Below are 19,671 nucleotides of genomic sequence, written 5' to 3'. Positions count from 1 at the left end.
CTCTTTTGGGGAAGAACTGTTTCCTAATATCCAGCCTAAACCTCATCCGGGCAGGAGATCTTGAGGGTCTGTATCCCAGAGTGACAGAACAGCTTCTTTCAGGATGGATCATCCCATTTTGATCAAACTGATACCCAACAGAGGCAGGGAGGATGTCCCTGTGGTTGGCCATGGTGCACCTCACTTGCCTTCAGTCAAAAGTGTTCTTTCAACCGTGGCTTTCAGAGCCCAGCTGCACTTGGAATAGGTTTTGGGGAGTGCCTCAGAGGGGCCTGCTTTGTGGCATTGAAATGGAGTACTAGAGTTCTTCCTCTACACCTGCCTTGAATTTTGCTAACCTAATTAATCAGCCATCAAGGGAGACACAAGCTTTTGTTGGGCAGAAGTCTTGCATAGAGGAGCTTCGGATGGGGCAAACAGACCCATGTGGTTCCCGGCTCGGTCGGAAGGGAAAACAACCCCTGAGCAGCCCAGCATCAGTGGAAATGTGCTCCTCCTGCTGCTCTCTGCAGGGCTTCATTACTTCTCCGTCACCAGAACCGATCGCAGTGACACCTCTGGAGCTGGGCAGACCTCACCCCGCGCTGAATTCCTTTCTGCTGAGGCGCGCCAGCAGCCCACCCTACGCTCCAGATGTTGCTGCTCTCTGAGAAACGAGAACTTAATAGGCCAGGCTCACCCTTCCTCCTGGGGTGAACCCAAAGACAGTCGGGGATGGAAAATTGCTGCTCAGTACCATGAACAATGTCCTGGTCAGAGAGCAGTGCCAGCATTTTGTCTTAATAGGAGAGAAAGCCGAGACATGTGGTGTGAAAACTCCGCGCTGGCAGCAGCCAGCGACTCGAATATACATTGAAAACCATCCCTGAAAGAGCACAGTGAAACCAAGAGAAAAAGGCCTGGAGGTATGTTTAGATAAACTGAAAACGAGCACAGGGAAAAGAGAACGTTCCTGTGTGGCTGCAATAGGTTGCATTTTCCCCGGTCTGTGTTTCACTTGGGTTTGTTTCGTTAGCTTGCGACGCGCACCACAACGTGCAAAACCCACCTGGCTTTGCACGGGCAGGACCCAGTTTTGCCAGTGTCCAAAAGTGCTGGAGCTCTCATCCTGTATGTTTTTTAGCCACCACTGAGGGTTTGGTCCAAGGTGGGTGTTGGACAGACCTTGAATGTATATGTGCACAGCCTTGTGTGCTCACAACATTGTTCTACTGCTGGCTCGTTGTCTTCTTTGTGTTGTTTTCCAGGCCTTTTCCTTCACAAAAGAGGCTTTCCTCCTCATGAGATCCTGAAGGGTAAGGAAGCATAACATCCCCACTTTGCTGGGACAGGGTGTCTCAGGACTGATGTAGTAACTGAGCAGAAATTTGGCCACAACAACCCCAAGCAGGGCTACACATTGGGGACACAGTGGCTGGAGAGCAGCCAGGAAGAAGGGGGTCTGGGGGGTACTGGTAGAGAGTAGGCTGAAGATGAGGCAGCAGTGCCCAGGTGGGCAAGAGAGCCAGTGGCATCCTGGGCTGGCTCAGGAGCAGTGTGGGCAGCAGGACAAGGGAGGTTCTTCTGCCTCTGTGCTCAGCACTGCTCAGGACACACCTTCAGTGCTGTGTCCAGTTCTGGGCTCCTGAATTCCAGAGAGATGTTGAGGTGCTGGAAGGTGTTTGGAGAAGGGCATCAAGGCTGGGGAGAGGCCTGGAGCACAGCCCTGTGAGGAGAGGCTGAGGGAGCTGGGGGTGTGCAGCCTGCAGCAGAGGAGGCTCAGGGGTGACCTCATTGCTGTCTACAACTACCTGAAGGGAGGCTGCAGCCAGGTGGGGTTGGGCTCTGCTGCCAGGCAAGCAACAACAGAAGAAGGGGACACAGCCTGAAGCTGTGGCAGGGGAGGTCTAGGCTGGATGTTGTTAGGAAGTTGTTGTCAGAGAGAGTGATTGGCATTGGAATGGGCTGCCCAGGGAGGTGGTGGAGTCTCTGTGCCTGGAGGTGTTCAGGAAAAGTCTGGATGAGGCACTTAGTGCCATGGTCTAGATGACTGGCTAGGGCTGGGTGCTAGGTTGGACTGGATGCTCTTGGAGGTCTCTTCCAACCTGTTTGATTCTATGATTCTATGATTCCAAATCACACTGGGAAAGTGTGTCCAAGCCAAGATGTGCACCCAGGATCTAATGTTCTGCTCTTGCACAACCATCACTCTGACACCCTGAGCCCTCCCCTCCCTGGGTTCTGCTCTTCCCATCACTACTTCATGGCCCAGCAGAGCACAAGGCACTAAAAGGCTGCTCCTGGCATACTTTGTCACGGGGAAGCTGTCTGACATAGAGAAAAATGGGTTCCTCGTTACTAGGATGGTGAGCAAGAGCAGAAGGGAGCGCAGGGGACACCAGTCGGGATCCAGGCATTGTGCCCGCGGGTGCAGTACCCCACAAACACTGCAGCATTTCTCCAAGAGGAGTCTCAGCAGACTTTTGATGAGCTGCTACTCAGTGGAAGATGCTGGAATCCAGCCCAGAATAACCTTCCTCCCTCCAATTTCTTCCTCCCTGAAGCTGCAGGAGCTTTTCTGCATCCCCATTCTGCATGGTCAAGTCAGGCCCGTGGAGACCAGTGCTGTGCGCATCCTGAGCTCAGCACCAGCCCATAAATCTCTCTGCTGGATCCAAGCAGTGAAATGTGAACAAAGGAAACCACCATGTGGTAGGGGGGCAGGGTGGGGGATCACTCTGGCACCCTCCTTGCTGAGGAGGAAGTGAGAAAACATGGCTTTGTGTGGCCGTTGTTGCAGTTGTCATTGTATGGTTTCTGCAGATGCTTGCAATGAAGGAGTTGTGAAATAGCTGCCATTGGTGGCCTGTCTGCCGCACCAGGCACAGAGCAGAACAATTGGGTTGTGGACTCTGCTGCTACAAATTCAAGCAAGCTCCCAGCTGCTGCCTGCCAACGGAACAGGTGATTTATTTTTCTTTGTTTTGGTAAGTGATGATGGTAATCAGCTACAGCTCAAACGCTGCTGTCTTAATGGTTCTGCTAATAGGACTTTTCTTCTTGGGCTGTGATTTGTTGGTTATTTTTAAGAGCTCTGGGGTTTAAATCATGGTCTCTGTCTGTGTAAATAGCTGTAGCCTCCTCATGTACTCCAAGAAAATGAGAGAGACCATGGCAGAGCAGTCACTGGGTAAAGCATTGACCATTGACCCTGTACTCAGCACTGCTCAGGCTACACCATGAGTGCTGTGTCCAGTTCTGGGCTCATCACTTCAAGAGAGATGTTGAGGTGCTGGAAGGTGTCCAGAGAAGGGCAGCAAGGCTGGGGAGGGGCCTGGAGCACAGCCCTGTGAGGAGAGGCTGAGGGAGCTGGGGGGGTGCAGCCTGCAGCAGAGGAGGCTCAGGGCAGAGCTCATTGCTGTCTGCAGCTGCCTGCAGGGAGGTTGTAGTCAGGTGGGGTTGGGCTCTGCTGCCAGGCAAGCAGCAGCAGTCTCAAGCTGTGGCAGGGCAGGTCTAGGCTGGATGTTGTTAGGAAGATGTTGTCATAGAGAGTGATTGGCACTGGAATGGGCTGCCCAGGGAGGTGGTGGAGTCTCTGTGCCTGGAGGTGTTGAAGCCAAGCCTGGCTGGGGCACTTAGTGCCATGGTCTGGTAGATTGGCCAGGACTGGGTGCTAGGTTGGGCTGGATGAGCTTGGAGGTCCCTTCCAGCCTGGCTGATTCTGTTGTCCTATGACTCTGGAACAGCTTGTCTCTGGCTCCAGAGCTGGACTGCCACAGGCAGAGCCAGAAAGGAGAGCTGATCTCTGCTCCCCAAGATGGAAGCACGTGTAGAGTGCTTTGGCAATGTCCCCATCGATGAGCACATGTGTGGTCTCTCACCGTGGCTCAGCAGACACACAGAGTCTTGCTCAGCTGTCTGAAGGTCTGACTTCTACAATATTAGGAAAGGAGATAAACACTTAAAAAGAAACCAAACCAAACAACAACAAAAGGCAGAAGCAAGCAGAGGGATTGCAGCAGGGTCTGAGGCTCGTGCTGGCGTGGACAGGCATGACAAAGACACTTTGAGCCAGAGCCTGTTCTTTACATCACAGGGCAGAAACATGAAAAATGTGAACTATGTAGCAGGGCTGGATAAAAAGGAAAATGCAGTAAGAGTAGGACAAAGAATGCCACATGCTCCAACCACATCTGAACTTGGCAGCAGCAGAGCAGGGAAGCCCATGTAAATCCTAGAAGCATGTTAAAGGCATTTTCTCCCCAGCAGGAGTGACACGCGTGAAAAGTGTCTTTTCAGCAGTGCCAGTCAAGAGCCTGCAGAAATAATTCACTAATAGACTGCCTAGCAGGCTCACATCCCTGACTGGAAGGATATTCCTGTCTTGAAATGGGAATGCCTTGTTGTCTACCTTGACTTTAGTGAAGCTTTGGACTCTGATGCCCATGGCGTTCCTCTGGACTGCTCCTGGCTTGAGTGGGTGGATGCTCACTGGATGAAACATTGACTGAATGGCTGGGAACAGAGTGCTGGGGAATGGAATTAAATCCAGCTGGTGTCCAGTCATCAGTGGAGTTCCCCAGGGCTCAGCCTTGGGACCTGTCCTCTTTAGTGTCTTTATCAATTATCTGGGGCAGGGGATCAGGACGCCCTCAGTGAGTTTGCAGTACCCCAAGTTGGGTGGGAGTGTTGATGTGATTGAGAGTAGGAAGGCTTTTCAGAGCCACCTGGAGGGCTGGGCTAAGGCAAATGAATTGAGTTTCAGTAAGGCTGAGTGCTAGGTCCTGCACTTGGGTCACAACATCGCCACGAACACGCCAGGCGTGGGGCAGAGTGCCTGTAAAGCTGTCTGGGGGGTGCTGGTTGACACCCATCTGAAGCTAAGTCAATGCATGCCCATGTGGGACAAGAAGGTGAACAGGAAGGACATTAGTGTGCTGGAGTGTGCCCAAAGAAGGTCAGTAAAGCTCAAGAAGGGTCCGGAGCTCAGGCCTCATGAGGAGCATTTGAAGGAATTGGGATAGCTCAGCCTGGAAAAAATGAGGCTGAGGGAAGACCTTGTTGCACTCCACAAATACCTGAAAGGAAGTTGGAGCAAGGTAGGGGTCAGTCTCTTCTCCCAAGGAACAAGAAACAGACAAGAGAAAATGGCCTCAAGTTGCAGCAGGAGAGGTTTAGTTTGGATATTAGGAAAAAATTCTTCCCCAAAAGGGTTGTCAAGCCCTGGAGCAGGCTGCCCAGGGAAGTGGTGGAGTCCCCATCTCTGGAGGGGTTTGAAAGCCATGGAGAAGTGGTGCTGAGGGGCATGGTTTTGTGGTGAACATGGAGCAGAGCTGGAGGTAGGTAGATCCAGACTGGGCCTGATGAAGAAGTTGTTGAGCAGGAGAGTGGTGAGAGGCTGGAGTGGGTTGCCCAGGGAGGTGGTTGAGGCCCCCGGGCTGGAGGTGTTTGAGGCCAGGCTGGCTGAGGCTGTGTGCAGCCTGCTCTAGGGTAGGGTGTCCCTGGGCACAGCAGGGGGTTGGAACTGGATGGTCCCTGTGGTGCCTTCCAACCCTGGCTGATTCTGTGACTCTATGTGACCTGGCAGTGCAGGGTTAATGGTTGATCTTGGTAAAGTTAGAAACCTCTTCCAGCCAAAACAATTCTATAGTTCTGTGATCCTAGTCAGAAGCAGGTTTATAATGAGTGCAAGGAAGTGTAAAGATGTAAAGGCTGAGTGAACAACCTGGTGTGCCATTGCTGACTCTAGATGTAGTTAGCAAAGAGAGAGGTTTCATCAAGGGGCTGAAGGAAAACACAAGGGCAGAAGGGAAGCACAAGATAATCAAGCACAGACAATAAAATGCAAAGCCAGACCAAGGGGTGCTGTGGAGAAAGGCATAATGGAAAATGCTCTGGGTATTGTCTAAGTCATGTGCAAAGGAAATGATTATCCAGGCAAGAGAGCCAGTGCTGGTGTGCACAATGAGAACCAGCTCGCTGCTCCAGCAGGAGCAGGGTAGGACCGGACACAGCCATGCAGAGCCCTGGTGGCCAGGACTCCTGTGCCTGCCCTCACTCAGAGCTGTGCCCAGGCTGTGGCAGCCTTCCTCCCAGGGAGGGTTATTGGCTGAGCCCTGGCTTGTGGAGGCAGCACAGTCACCACTGGGATGTCTCCTTGGCCTCTCCTTGCTGTATTGTAGAGATGCCAAGGTCTGCAAAGACTTAGCTATACTGCTATTTTTTTCCTCTTAAAAAAACACACTTTCTAATTGATTGAATTAAGTGCTACAGATGATTTTGTATCAGAGGGGACCTGGTGAAATGTTAGCCTGTTCAGTTACTCATATTTTGTTTGGCAGCAGGAAATACTCCAATGTCTTCCTGAGAGAAGGTATCATAAGACACTCATGGATGGGGCAAGGGCTTTAAATCTTCTTTTCTATGTAGGTCCCTCTCAGCTTCTGCAGGTTGGAAAAGTTTGGCTTAGCAGTAGTTGAAGGAACCATTTCCCCCACATGTCTGCAGAGCATAACAGCCATTGTGTGGTCAGGCCTGGGAAGGAGATAAATGCTGCATGTAGGAGAGCTGAGAACTGCCTGTAGATGCTGGGCAGAAATACAGAGGAAGCATTGTTCCATCTTCATGCTTATGCTTTACTCTCATGCTGGAGTTCTGCTCCTACTGCCCAGCCTGAGGATGAATGAGCCAGATGGGAATGCCATTGGATCCTGCAATGTCTCAGCCAAGCTGGTAAGGGCTTCTCTAGAGTTAAGGAGAACGCATCTTGCCTTGGCGTGGCCTCCTTCATCACCTTTGGTAGATTCTGGCTTGAACCCAAGCAGGGTTAGGGGTTGGCAAGTCTATGATGACCTCAACTCAACCCAGCCCATGAGCACTGCAACTATTGCAGTTCTTTCCAGCCTTGCTCCCACCAAAATGAAGGTAGGAGGTCAAGCAGAGCCTACTGAAGAGCAAAGGATGTTTGCTCATGCACGGTACCTGTGGGCCAGGGAAAATCCAGTCTTGCAGTAAAATGAATCATAGAATCAAGCAGGTTGGAAGAGACCTCCCAGCTCAGCCAGCCCAGCCTAGCACCCAGCCCTGCCCAACCAACCAGACCATGGCACTAAGTGCCCCAGCCAGGCTTGGCTTCAACACCTCCAGCCACACAGACTCCACCACCTCCCTGGGCAGCCCATTCCAATGCCAACCACTCTCTCACATGGGGTGCAGGACTGGGACTATCAGAGCTGGTTCTTGCAATAGCTTTAGGAAGATCCTGCACCCTTCTGGGACTAATTCCCTCCTACACTTTCTCTTACTGTTAAAGCAGTCACAGCTTTGGAGAAGGAGCCATGCTGTGCACCTGCCAATGCGCGGCAGGGAGTCTGCTGGGACAGCTGCACTGCCCTTTCAACTTCCCATCAGATGGCTGAATTCCCCAGCAGAGAAAGACTTATTTATGCTCTCCTCTTCTTAAAGTACATCTATTTTAGTCCTGGAGGATTTCCTGGGCAATAAACTTTTCTTCTGAGATTCCTAAATCACGAGGTACTTAGGTTCTGCAGCCCGTGATGCCCATGGACAGTATTTGCACTGCAGCCTGACACATCTCTGCTTTAGCCTAGCAGGAAACGTGCAGCTGGGACCGGCCAGGATGCGAGGACCTTAAATCACCTGTCTTGCTTCATGTGTTTGGGGTGTGCTTCCCCTCTCCTCTCCTCTCCTCTCCTCTCCTCTCCTCTCCTCTCCTCTCCTCTCCTCTCCTCTCCTCTCCTCTCCTCTCCTCTCCTCTCCTCTCCTCTCCTCTCCTCTCCTCTCCTCTCCTCTCCTCTCCTCTCCTCTCCTTCTCCTCTCCTTCTCCTCTCCTTCTCCTCTCCTTCTCCTCTCCTTCTCCTCTCCTTCTCCTCTCCTTCTCCTCTCCTTCTCCTCTCCTTCTCCTCTCCTTCTCCTCTCCTTCTCCTCTCCTTCTCCTCTCCTTCTCCTCTCCTTCTCCTCTCCTTCTCCTCTCCTTCTCCTCTCCTTCTCCTCTCCTTCTCCTTCTCCTTCTCCTTTCCCTTTTCCCATGCAGAGGGGCAGGTGCAGCTCAGAGGAGCCGCGCAGCAGCCCGGCAGGGGCTCCGAGGCAGTGGCCGAGGCCGTCAGTCGTTCTTGCGCCCCGGCGTGCTGCTGTGTCACCGTTTCTCCCCCGCGGCAAGGCAGTTGGCTGGGTCCCGCCGGAGCGGGCTGCGCTCAGGCACCCAGATGAGCCTCCCAAGCATCCTCAGATGTTTTCTATTTCCTCGGTGCAGGGCTTGGCCGTGGCCCAAGAGCTGGGAGGTGAAAGGGTGATGGTTAATACCTCGAGACATCTGAAATACAATAATGTAATGCTTTTAATATTTCAGAAGAGAGAGGCGAGCGGTGCAGGGAGGGCAGGGGGATACCTACCCAGCCTGGCTCTAAACGCATGCAGATGGAGACTTCAAATCAGAGCTTGTCAGGATCCGACCCTAACAAAGGCAGAAATGTCAGATCTGCTTTCTTGAATTGCTTCCATGCTTTGCACTCCAGATTTTTATTGCATCTAGCACTGCATCCTCATATATTTATGTAAAGTGCCAGCACCCATTCCCTTGCTGTGTGCCTGATGGTTAGCATACAAAACACTTTAGAGGGGAAAGTGTATTCCTTCCCTCACTGTGTAGTGTACAGCACATGATGCACACCCGTGCCCCCTCGCACAGTGGCAGAGTTCATTCTTGCTGCTCACTACATCTGCTGCTTTTTTTGGAGCCTTCCATAACTCTTTTCTCTGTTCCTTGGCTGGGCCTTGTTCTTTGCTAGGAGAGTGTCTGAGGGCAGGGTAAGGCATGATGGGCTCTGCATTTAAAGGGGGAGAGAAACAGAATCAAAGAATAGTTTTGGTTGGAAAAGACTTTTTGAGATCATCAAGTGTCCAGTTCTGGGCTCCTCCCTTCAAGAGAGATGTTGAGGTACTGGAAGGTGTCCAGAGCAGGGCAGCAAGGCTGGGGAGGGGCCTGGAGCACAGCCCTGTGAGGAGAAGCTGAGGGAGCTGGGGGGGTGCAGCCTGCAGCAGAGGAGGCTCAGGGCAGAGCTCATTGCTGTCTGCAGCTGCCTGCAGGGAGGCTGTAGCCAGGTGGGGTTGGGCTCTGCTGCCAGGGGACACAGCCTCAAGCTGTGCCAGGGCAGGTCTAGGCTGGATGTTGTTAGGAAGTTGTTGTCAGAGAGAGTGATTGGCATTGGAATGGGCTGCCCAGGGAGGTGGTGGAGTCGCTATGCCTGGAGGTGTTGCAGCCAAGCCTGGCTGGGGCACTTAGTGCCATGGTCTGGTTGGTTGGGCAGGGCTGGGTGCTAGGCTGGGCTGGCTGAGCTTGGAGCTCTCTTCCAGCCTGCTTGATTCTGTGAGTGCAGCAGTAACCAGCTCAGCACTGTCAGGTTCTCCTAAACCATGTTCCTTAGTGTCACATCCTATGTGTGTCTTATGAGGCACAGCTGAGGGAACTGGGACTGTTTGACCTGGACAATCATAGAATGTTCTGGGCCAGGATCTCTAGAGGTCATCTAGTCTGCCCCCCTTGCAGTCATCAGGGACATCCCCACTAGCCCAGGTCACAATGTCCCCACGGGTTTGCAATCTCTCCAGAGGAGACTCCACAGCCTCTCTGGGCAGCCTGCTCCAAGCCGCTGGACCCTCACAGCAACATTTTCCTCATGTTGAGACAGAACCTCCTGTGATGGTTTGGGTGTCCCCCGCCCCCCCGACTTTGGAAATCACCCAGCCTAGCCTCAGCCAGCTCTGGAAATTGAATGAAGCTTATATTTAACAGCTAGCACAAGATACAAGCAGCTATTGACAGTATATACAGCTACAGACAGAAACATACACTACAGACACACAGCAGCCCTCCCAGAAACCTGAGTCCACAGCAGGGGCTCCCAACTGCCCTTCCACCTTCTCCCACCCCTCCCTACCTTACCCCAGTCCCAAGGAAGAATGGAGGTTGGGCCAGGGGGTTAGGAAGCAAAGTGGATTAGTCAGAGAGATGGCAGAGAGGCTGGAGAGAAGTGCAGCTCAGGCAGTGCCCCGAGAAGAAGCAGCAGTGCCTTATCTATGTTTGGATTCCTGCTCTTACACCTCTCAGCAAGCCTGTGAGTGAAGTAGACATCAGCACTGTTATCTGATCCTTCTCACCAAACCATGCTAACCAGCACACCTCCTGGGCTCTAGTTTGTGCCCCTTGCCCCTTGCCCTGAGGCTGGGCACCACGGAGAAGAGGCCAGCAGGGAGGCTGCTGTTGCAATGCACTCTTGTGCTCAGCGTGCCCCTCAGCTCTCTGGAGGGATCTGCCTCCAGGAGGCTTCCTTTTTTGGTTGCTTTTCTGGGTTGCTTTTCTCCAACGAATAGATGAAAACATTGCTTTTTGAAAGCCCTTCTGAGCCCTTCAGCTCCTGCAGCGAGACACAGGACCTCCTCGCTGCTGTTCTTCCTAAAACAGTGATGTTGAGGAGTGGCTCTCAGAAGCTGATCCTGGCTGCCAGCTGCTCTTTCCAGGGAGCCTCCGGTTCGGCGGCTGAGCCTCAGCGGCGCAGCCCCAGCTGGGAGAGGGGAAGGGCTGCTCCGTGCCGTGCTCATGCTCTGGCTGTGAGCAGAGGAGTGAGTCCGGAGCAGTGCAGAGACCTGCCTGAGGCCAGAAGTTAGTCAGAACGACCTCACCTGCCCCTACCCCACCTGCCCCTACCCCACCTGCCCCTCCACAAACACTCTCCCAGGGTCACACCTTTTCGGCTGTTCCCACTGGGCTGGAAACTCCCCCGGTTCAGCTGTGCTCGGTCACTCCTCCCATCCCCTGGCCACCTGTTGGAGGCAGAGCACTTAATGAGAGATGTCTTCAAAAAGCTCTTTCAGGTTTTTCATGGCAGGTGAGATGCAGAGCGTGTGAGGAGGGAGGGAGGTCCCTGCGGACCTTCTGCACCGCGCAGTGCTCCCTCAGAGGAGTTCTTCCCATCAAAGACCTCGCCCTTACTGATGCAGCTGTGGGGAAACAGGAGAGATCATTTTCAGGTTGGCTGCTTCTCTTCCTACGTCCCACTCTGCCTCTTAATGTGTCCTTTTTGTCCGTGGGGTTTCCTGCTCTCTCTTGCAGCTCCATGAGCTGGGTTCAGGAATGGTTTGCTTGCTTTAAAGGATGCTGTTCAGACGACAGATGAGTGTGGGATTTCTCAGCCTTTATTAGCAGCTGTTGATGTTATTGAGGATCCAGGGTAAACAGAAGGACCAGTCCAAAGGCTAGGTTCATGAAAGCCTCTATGTGTCTGACTCCTAACACAGTGAGTTGCAGGAGTTTATGTGCTTGAAATGAATGCAGAATCACAGAACCATGCTGGTTGGAAGAGACCTTTAAGATGATCAAGTCCAACACCCTCCTGCCTTTGGCTTTCCTGCAAGGAAGGCTTGTCCTCTGCTGCCTCGTGGGTGCTTGTGCTGCTCTCCTGTGCAGAGCAGACAGAGACAGAGTGTGACAGTCCTGAAAAGATGCCCCTTGTCCTGGGAAACAGCACTGGTGAGAGTGACACCAAGCTTAAAGTTGACCTTGAGCAGTAGATGAACTGGATAGACCCAGGTCCATCCAATTCTTCAGCACGAGAGTGGTGAGAGGCTGGACTGGGTTGCCCAGGGAGGTGGTTGAGGCCCCATGGCTGGAGGTGTTTGAGGCCAGGCTGGCTGAGGCTGTGTGCAGCCTGCTCTAGGGTAGGGTGTCCCTGGGCATGGCAGGGGGGTTGGCACTGGCTGCTCCTTGTGGTCCCTTCCAACCCTGACTGATTCAATGATTCTAGATCTGCTTCTGCTGCAGAGGGTAGTAAATATCTGCTGCAGGGTCTGGTCAGCATCTGACACCACCAGAACTTTGAAGAAAACACCTGAGCAGTCCTGAAAGCCAGGGCCAGACCCTGGCTCCTGTTTCGGGCCCCTCAAAAGTGTGCTCAAGGCTTGAGTGCAGAGCTGGGTGCTTGGTGCTGCAGTTCCTGCCAGGGGAGGGGTCAGGATTGCCTGCTGTAAGTAGTTGTCCCCTCACCAGACTGTGTCTTACCTGATGAGATAGATGAGATGCAGGGCCCCAGGTGGTGCCAGTTTGGACACTGGTGGCCTTATTTCTCCCAGGAGCACTTAAGTGTCCATACTGTGCTGCAGAGCAGATCCTGGCACTAATACACCTGTCTTTTTGCAGAGCTCCTGAGGCTGCTGGGTTGCACTGAAAAGTCTCAGCAGGGAGATAATCCCCATCTCTGTGCTGAGTTGCAGGTGATGCTGAGAGACACATGTCAGGCATGGCAGGGCCTTTGTGCCAGGGGTGAGCCTCCAGTGGAGACGGTGGTGGACCCTGACTGTTCAGGAGGACTTGATTAGTGCTCTTTTTTCCTACCTTATCCAGAGCTTTCTAACACTTTTGGAGCCTCAAACAATCTCTTTGGCTCTGACCTCATGATCTTTGCTTGTACAAAACTCTCATTGATGGCAATAGTTCTCCAGGCCTTAATTTCCAGTGACAGCAGCAGTTTTGTCTGGGCAGGAACTTTGCCACGAGGGCACTTAAGTTCTTCAGGGTTTTCTCAGGTAAAGGTTTTATTTTGGTAATTCTTTCCCCTTGGTAGATGCTGAGCTGTCAGAATCACAGCCATGCAGAATTCCAGCTTAAAACAATATCCTAAAGGTTGCAAAGCTGTGCTGCTTGCCAAGAGTGAAAGTTGAATGTTCCACTCTTCCCCCCACCTCAACTATTTTTAGTTCAGGGTCCTAATGAAGTCTTTCTTTGTGCAATTTCATGTCTGCAGGGCAACTGCAAGAGAGGACTTCCTAGTTGTGTCAGGATGCTGGTAACACAAGCGCTGGGACATCATGTCCTCAGGCTCGTGTGGGCAGCACTAGGTTGTGCTCCCTGTGCTCTTGAGGAAACTGCAGCATTTTGCTTTATTTTTTTCCCCTCTTACTCATTTCCACCCCCTCCCCCCCTCCCTCCTGCATGAAAGAAACTTGTGTGTGTTGCAGCAGGTTAATTCCTGAGTGTTTCCCCTGCAGATATTCTATAATAATGCTGCCTGGCAATGCAGGGTTTATTGTACCATTGTTCCACCCAAGAGAATTCTGAGGGGTCATGTGGGGTGAAATTCTCCTTCCCTTTGTGTGATGTCCCAAAGAGCAGTCGTGGGATGGAGAAATGCACCATGAAGATCAGAGAATCAAGCAGGTTGGAAGAGAGCTCCAAGCTCAGCCAGCCCAACCTAGCACCCAGCCCTGCCCAACCAACCAGACCATGGCACTAAGTGCCCCAGACAGGCTTGGCTTCAACACCTCCAGGCACACAGACTCCACCACCTCCCTGGGCAGCCCATTCCAATGCCAACCACTCTCTATGACAACAACTTCCAGCCTACACCTGCCCTGCCACAGCTTGAAGCTGTGTCCCCTTCTTCTGTTGCTGCTTGCCTGGCAGCAGAGCCCAACCCCACCTGGCTATAGCCTCCCTGCAGGCAGCTGCAGACAGCAATGAGCTCTGCCCTGAGCCTCCTCTGCTGCAGGCTGCACACCCCCAGCTCCCTCAGCCTCTCCTCATAGGCCTTGTGTTCAAGGACTCTCACCAGCTTTGTTGCCTTCCCTGTACCTCCACATCTCTCTTGAACAGAGGAGCCCAGTACTGGACAAGGTGCAGCAGATCTTCCTCATGCTACTCGGCAGTAGGAGCAAGTCATAGAATGGTGGAATCATAGAATGGCTTGGACTGGAAGATGGTCTAGTTCATAAAACCACAAGTACACAGAATAAATCTGATGAGGAGCGACTGAGGGAGCTGGGGATGGGTAGTGTGAGGAAGAGGAGGCTGAGGAGAGACCTCATTGCTGTCCACAGCTACCTGAAGGGACATTGTGGAGAGGCTGCTGCTGGACTCTGCTCACAGCTAATTGAACACAGAACTAGAGGGAATGGCCTCAAGCTGAGGCTGGGGAGGTTTAGCTTGGACATTAGGAAAGAGTTTTTCACAGAGAGAGTGGTGAGGGACTGGAATGAGCTGCCCAGGGAGGTGCTGGAATCACCCAGCCTGGCTGTGTTTCAGGGTGGTTTGGCTGTGGTGCTTAGGGAGATGGTGCAAGGTGACACTTGTAGAGCAGGGTTAGAGGTTGGACTTGATGATGCTGAAGGGCTTTGCCACCTGCATGCTGCTGTGGTTCTGTAGGTCCTCTCCTAAAAAGCTTGTGCTGAAAGGGGAAGTGAGTCTCTCTAAATGGAATACCATGCTCCTTTCTGTGCAAATCCTTCCCTGTGCTTCCTGCCACTTGAAAGTTTGTCTTCTGTGGTCACCACCCATTTCACATGTCTGTGGGCTACCTTACTTGAGCCTTAAGTTATGAATGGCTGTAAGTGGAGGGCTGCTTTTGGCAGCCAGTCAAGCTTCATTCCAGGCTCCATCGTATCTTGGGTCAGCTCCTTGCCCTGTCATGCAGCACACTGGTGTCTTTCCCTGCCCTCCTGTCAGCAAGACTTAGGATTTGAGGATTTGCTTTTTCTCTCTGACATTGGTGTTATGTCACAGGCTGGGGAACAAAGGGTTTGAGAGCAGCCCTGTGGAGAAGGTGAGGGTGCTGGTGGGTGAGAATCTGTACACAAGCCAGCAGTGTGCACTCACAGCCTAGAGCTCACCATGTCCTGGGCTGATTCCCAGCAGCTTGGGCAGCAGGTGGAAGAAGGGAATCCCTGAAAGTGTTGAAGCCAAGCCTGGCTGGGGCACTTAGTGCCATGGTCTGGTTGATTGGCCAGGGCTGGGTGCGAGGTTGGGCTGGATGAGCTTGGAGCTCTCTTCCAGCCTGCTTGTTTCTATGATTCTGTGAAATCAGGATGCTAAAACCTATAAGCAGCAACTTGAAAAGCTGGGATTCTGGGATTCTGCTAAGGTTTCTCCCCATGAGGATAAGACTGTACTGAAGATCTGCCGTGTGGGAATGGCCCAGCAAACACCAGCTCCCCAGGCTAAAACCACTGAGAATGCATGGAGAAAAAGGCCATGCAAGGGCAGTTACTGCACTTGTACTCAAGCAGAACCTCGGGGCTGAGCAGTGTGCTGTTCACCAGCCCCCTAGACAGTCAGCTCAGTCCCCAGCTGGCAGTGACGGCATTGTTGGGTATCCCTCTGAGCTAGTGTAAGTTGTTCCTTTCTTAGAGGGCTTTTGGACCTGTGTGCTTTCTGCTTTCAGTCCCAGCACCTCCCAGAGCTCTCTTTGGAGGTGCTCAGCATTGCTAAACACAGCTTTGCAAAATCCCAGGACGCGTCTTCACCTGGCACACCGCAGTGAGTTACCAGGGCGTGGTGAGCCCTTTCTTTGCTCCCCCGCTGCTCCTACTCGTGACACCTGCGCTCCAGCAGCGGGGGCTGTGCGGGGCTGGGCGGCGCTCCGTGGCTCGCATCCATCAGGGTGAGGAGCAGCCTTCCCAGCCTGTGCATCCAGGGCGGGCCCAATTCCCCGCAGACTCTGCCAGGCAGACGTCAGCAGGCTGCTTCTGTTCATTCCTGCCCTCTTAAACACCACGCTCCAGGGGCCAGCAGCGGTGGCAGGGGCTCAGTGACACTGATCTTGCTGACCTCATTGCTGTCTGCAGCTGCCTGCAGGGAGGCTGTAGCCAGGTTGGGTTGGGCTCTGCTGCCAGGCAAGCAGCAACAGAAGAAGGGGACACAGCCTCAAGCTGTGCCAGGGCAGGTCTAGGCTGGATGTTGTTAGGAAGTTGTTGTCAGAGAGAGTGATTGGCATTGGAATGGGCTGCCCAGGGAGGTGGTGCAGTCGCCATCCCTGGAGGTGTTGAAGCCAAGCCTGGCTGGGGCACTTAGTGCCATGGTCTGGTTGACTGAACAGGGCTGGGTGCTAGGTTGGACTGGCTGAGCTTGGAGCTCTCTTCCAACCTGCTTGCTTCTATGATTCTATCTGTGGGTATTGTGCAAGGTGAAAGTTCATTGTTAGGTTATCATAGTAGAGGAGTGCTTACAACTCAGGGGGGCTTACAACTCAGCCATGTAGAAGTGAGGCAGTGAAAAGAAAGTGTCTTTTCCTCTGCAGCAGCAGTGCACAGTGCCAGATTCTGTGGGATCCTTCCTTACAGCTATCTCACCTCTGCTTTTCTGGTATGCCAATCACTGAGCTATTACATTTCCCACCCACCACTTTCCAGGTGGAGCTTTAGCTGGATTACTTTCAACGTTTCTCTGAGTGCCTGGGGCATTGGAAAATGAACAGAGTCTTTCCAGCAGCAGGCAGGGAGGTCAGAAGCTCTAGCTGCGCTCAGGCCCTTCACACCGCACCCCTCCAGCCTCTTCAAGGCGCACGCGTGCCTCTCTCTTTGCTGCTCTGCCAGGACTGGCTCCCCACTCTGCTCTTGAGAAATCCCCTTTGGGCTTTGTTTTAGAAGACATTTTTGTTAGGAATGAAGTGTAAAAAAAACTCCATCTTTTTTTTTTCCCAAGGAGATAAATCCTGTGCTCTGCCACACCTGCTGAGCTCGCTTGGTTTGCTCATAGCATGCCTCTCCCTCTCCTCTCCCTTTCTCTTTCCCTTTGCATTTCCCTCTCCTCTCCAAACTGTCTTTCAAATCCTTCCCAGAATAGTGACTCCACCACTGCCCTGGGCACTCTGTTCCAGGACTTAACAACCCCACCGAGGAAGAAGTTTGTTCTAATGTCCAACAAAAACCTCCTCTGATGCAACCTGATGCTTTTTCCTCCTGTCCTCTCCCTTGTTCCTTGGTTGAACACACTGCCCCCCCCTTCTCTACAACCTCCTTTCAAGGACTTGTAGAGAGCAAGAAGTTCTCCCTTGAATCTCCTTTCCTGCAGGCTGAACAACCCCAGTTCCCTCAGCTGCTGCTTACAAATCTTGTGCTGTAGATCCTTCAGTAGCCTGGTTGCACTTTTTGGACCTGCTCCAGCACCTCAGCGTCCTTCTTGTCCCACCCTCCCCCAAAAAAACCCAAACAAAGAAACAAAAAAACCCCAGCCAAACCCAAAAGCTGTTAGTGCAATACTTACAACAATCCCCTTTACCCTCCCCACTCAGCTCTAGCACAAAAGGGCTCAGCTGGGCTCCAGAGCAGCAAATGTTGCTGCACATGGAGGTGTTTAACCCCTCGGCACTGGAATAAAGGAACTGTCTTCATTTCAGATGCCTTTCTCCATCACTCTGTGTTCTTGCATTGCCCAGATGCTGTCCCTCTCATACAGAAGCATTTTACAGCATTAAGGGGGAAAGCATCAAGAAAAGCTCACATTTGTAGGAAGATTTCTGAGTTATCTCCAAGGAGGGTAAAAAAAAAGGGAGATTCTTGGTATCTGGGAACTCTTCAATTCATATTTATATGCATTTCCCTGGGGGCAGGATTTATTGTTAAACAACAATGGGGGAACAGCATGATTTCAGTGAAGACGTTTGGGCTAGTCCATGTCGGAGTGAATTCCATTTCAGTGTTCCTATTCAAACTCAGGGCTGCTCTTTAATTGCTTCAGAAGGACATCCTGAGCAGAAACGTCCTGAGCCCAGTGCTGCTTCTCAGTGGCACCAACACAAATGTGCCTGGCCTGACTGCAATCAAGGGGCTACGTGATGTGAATCCTGGAGATCTCCATTTTAGCAGCAAAGAACATGTGCTGCAGAAGGAAAATAAGGCATTTAGAATCACAGAATAGAATCATGCAATCAACCAGGTTAGGAAAGACCTCCAAGCTCAGCCAGTCCAACCTAGCACCCAGCCCTGCCCAACCAACCAGACCATGGCACTAAGTGCCTCATCCAGGCTTGGCTTCAACACCTCCAGGGACAGTGACTCCACCACCTCCCAACCCTCCCACCCCCGGAAGGATTTCAAAGCTGTGTAGATGTGGTGCTGAGGGAGATGGTTTAGTGGTGACCCTGCAGTGCTGGGTTAATGGTTGGATTTGGTGCTCTTTCTAACCAAATTTGATGATTTGAGGGCTTAGATACTTTAAAATCCTGAGTGACTGCTTTGTACTTGAAGGGAGCTCCTGCTTACCCTGGGCTCTGACCTGGTGTGGGGCGATGCTGACTGGTGCCCATCTGTTGGAGCCTGCTGGGGGATGGAGGCCTGCTGGGGATGGAGGCCTCCCCGTGGGTCCCATCCCACTGGCAGTGAGCACTGTGGCTGCTACAGCTGTCCCTGTGGTGAGCTGCCTTGCCAACGCTCAAAGCTGTCTGCCTTCACCAGGGGCTGTTTTACTCATTACCCTTGTCATGGCTGCAGGCTTGTTTTAAGTGTTCCCTTCCAGCAGTTGCTTCTGCAAACATGGTGGGTGCCTCCACTCCTCTCTTTCCGTCCATCTGCTTCCCAGGCTCCTTCCAGACCAGTGCTGAGGTCTCCATGACTCCTGCCTGGTTCCCACAACAGCGGGCTTTGTGTCCTTGATGTACAGAGTTGTCCCACCTCTCATCTTTAAGTGACATTTGTGCCACAGGCCGCAACAGAGCAGCATCTGTGCACGTCCCTGCTCCTGGGCAAGCCATCCTCTTTCTTTCCACTGGGAAAATAGTTTCCAGGCAATCTCCAGGCTCATTGAAAGAGCTAAATTTTCACATGCCCCTAGTATCCTTCCGCAATCAGGCAAGATAAGGGACAGTGAAATCTGGTCTGGCATGTGCCAATTTGTCCCCAGCAGGAGAGACCTGCTGATGTGGACCTCTGTACTGAGAGGATTTCCTTCCTATCACCGTGTACAAGAGCTTTAGGGTGTCTGGGATCATTGCAGTGCTCTTACATCCGTGAGCCCTGTTGCAGAGCAGCTTTTTGGAGAAGGACCTCAGAGTCCTGGTGGACAATAGGTGATCTGTGGCACAGCAATGTGCCCTTGTGGCCAAGAAAGCCAATGGTATCCTGGGGTGCATTAAGAAGAGCGTGGCCAGCAGACAAAGGGAAGTTCTCTTCCCCCTCTACTCTGTCCTGGTGAGACAGCATCCAGAGTATTGTTTCTAGGTCTGAGTTCCTCAGTTTGAGAGGGATAGAGAAATACCAGAGAGAGTCCAATGGAGGGCTGTGAGTATGGTTAAGGGACTGGAGCATTTGTCTTAGAATCATAGAATCAACCAGGCTGGAAGAGACCTCCAAGATCATCCAGTCCAACCTAGCACCCAGCCCTGCCCAACCAACCAGACCATGGCACTAAGTGCCCCAGCCAGGCTTGGCTTCAACACCTCCAGGCACAGTGACTCCACCACCTCCCTGGGCAGCCCATTCCAGTGCCAATCACTCTCTCTGACAACAACTTCCTAACAATATCCAGCCTAGACCTCCCCCTCATACAAGAGACTGCGTCCCCTTGTTCTCTTGCTGCTTGCCTGTCAGCAGAGCCCAACCCCACCTGGCTACAGCCTCCCTTCAGGTAGTTGTAGACATCAATGAGCTCTGCCCTGAGCCTCCTCTTCTACAGGCTGCACACCCTCAAGATGTTGGTCCATTTTCAGTGGTTCCCTGTGATAGGAGAAGAGGCAATGAACACAGGCTGAGACAGAGTGAGTGCTACCTCAACACGAGGGAAAGATACTCTAAAGGTGATGGAGCACTGAAACAGGCTGCCCAGAGAGGCTTTGGGCTCTCCTTCTCTGAAGACTTTCAAGACCTGTTTGGATGCATGCCTGGGTGACCTGCCTTGGGTGATCCTGCTTTGGT

The 19,671-nt window shown here is 52.5% G+C and overlaps 1 long non-coding RNA gene across 1 annotated transcript; it reads right to left on the bottom strand.

Annotated features, from left to right (window-relative positions):
- Positions 1–8,228: 8,228 nt before the first annotated feature.
- LOC135180247 (uncharacterized) lies at positions 8,229–10,814 on the bottom strand. The gene is made up of 3 exons (XR_010304348.1): positions 10,742–10,814; positions 8,391–8,452; positions 8,229–8,311 (listed from the first exon to the last, which is right to left on the bottom strand). It is a non-coding gene; the product is annotated as an uncharacterized LOC135180247 (long non-coding RNA).
- Between the last annotated feature and the right edge of the window lie 8,857 nt (positions 10,815–19,671).

This window comes from Pogoniulus pusillus, chromosome 1, assembly GCF_015220805.1.
Source record: "Pogoniulus pusillus isolate bPogPus1 chromosome 1, bPogPus1.pri, whole genome shotgun sequence".
Taxonomy (NCBI): Eukaryota; Metazoa; Chordata; class Aves; order Piciformes; family Lybiidae; genus Pogoniulus; species Pogoniulus pusillus.
This window is presented reverse-complemented; position numbering and strand designations above follow the sequence as displayed.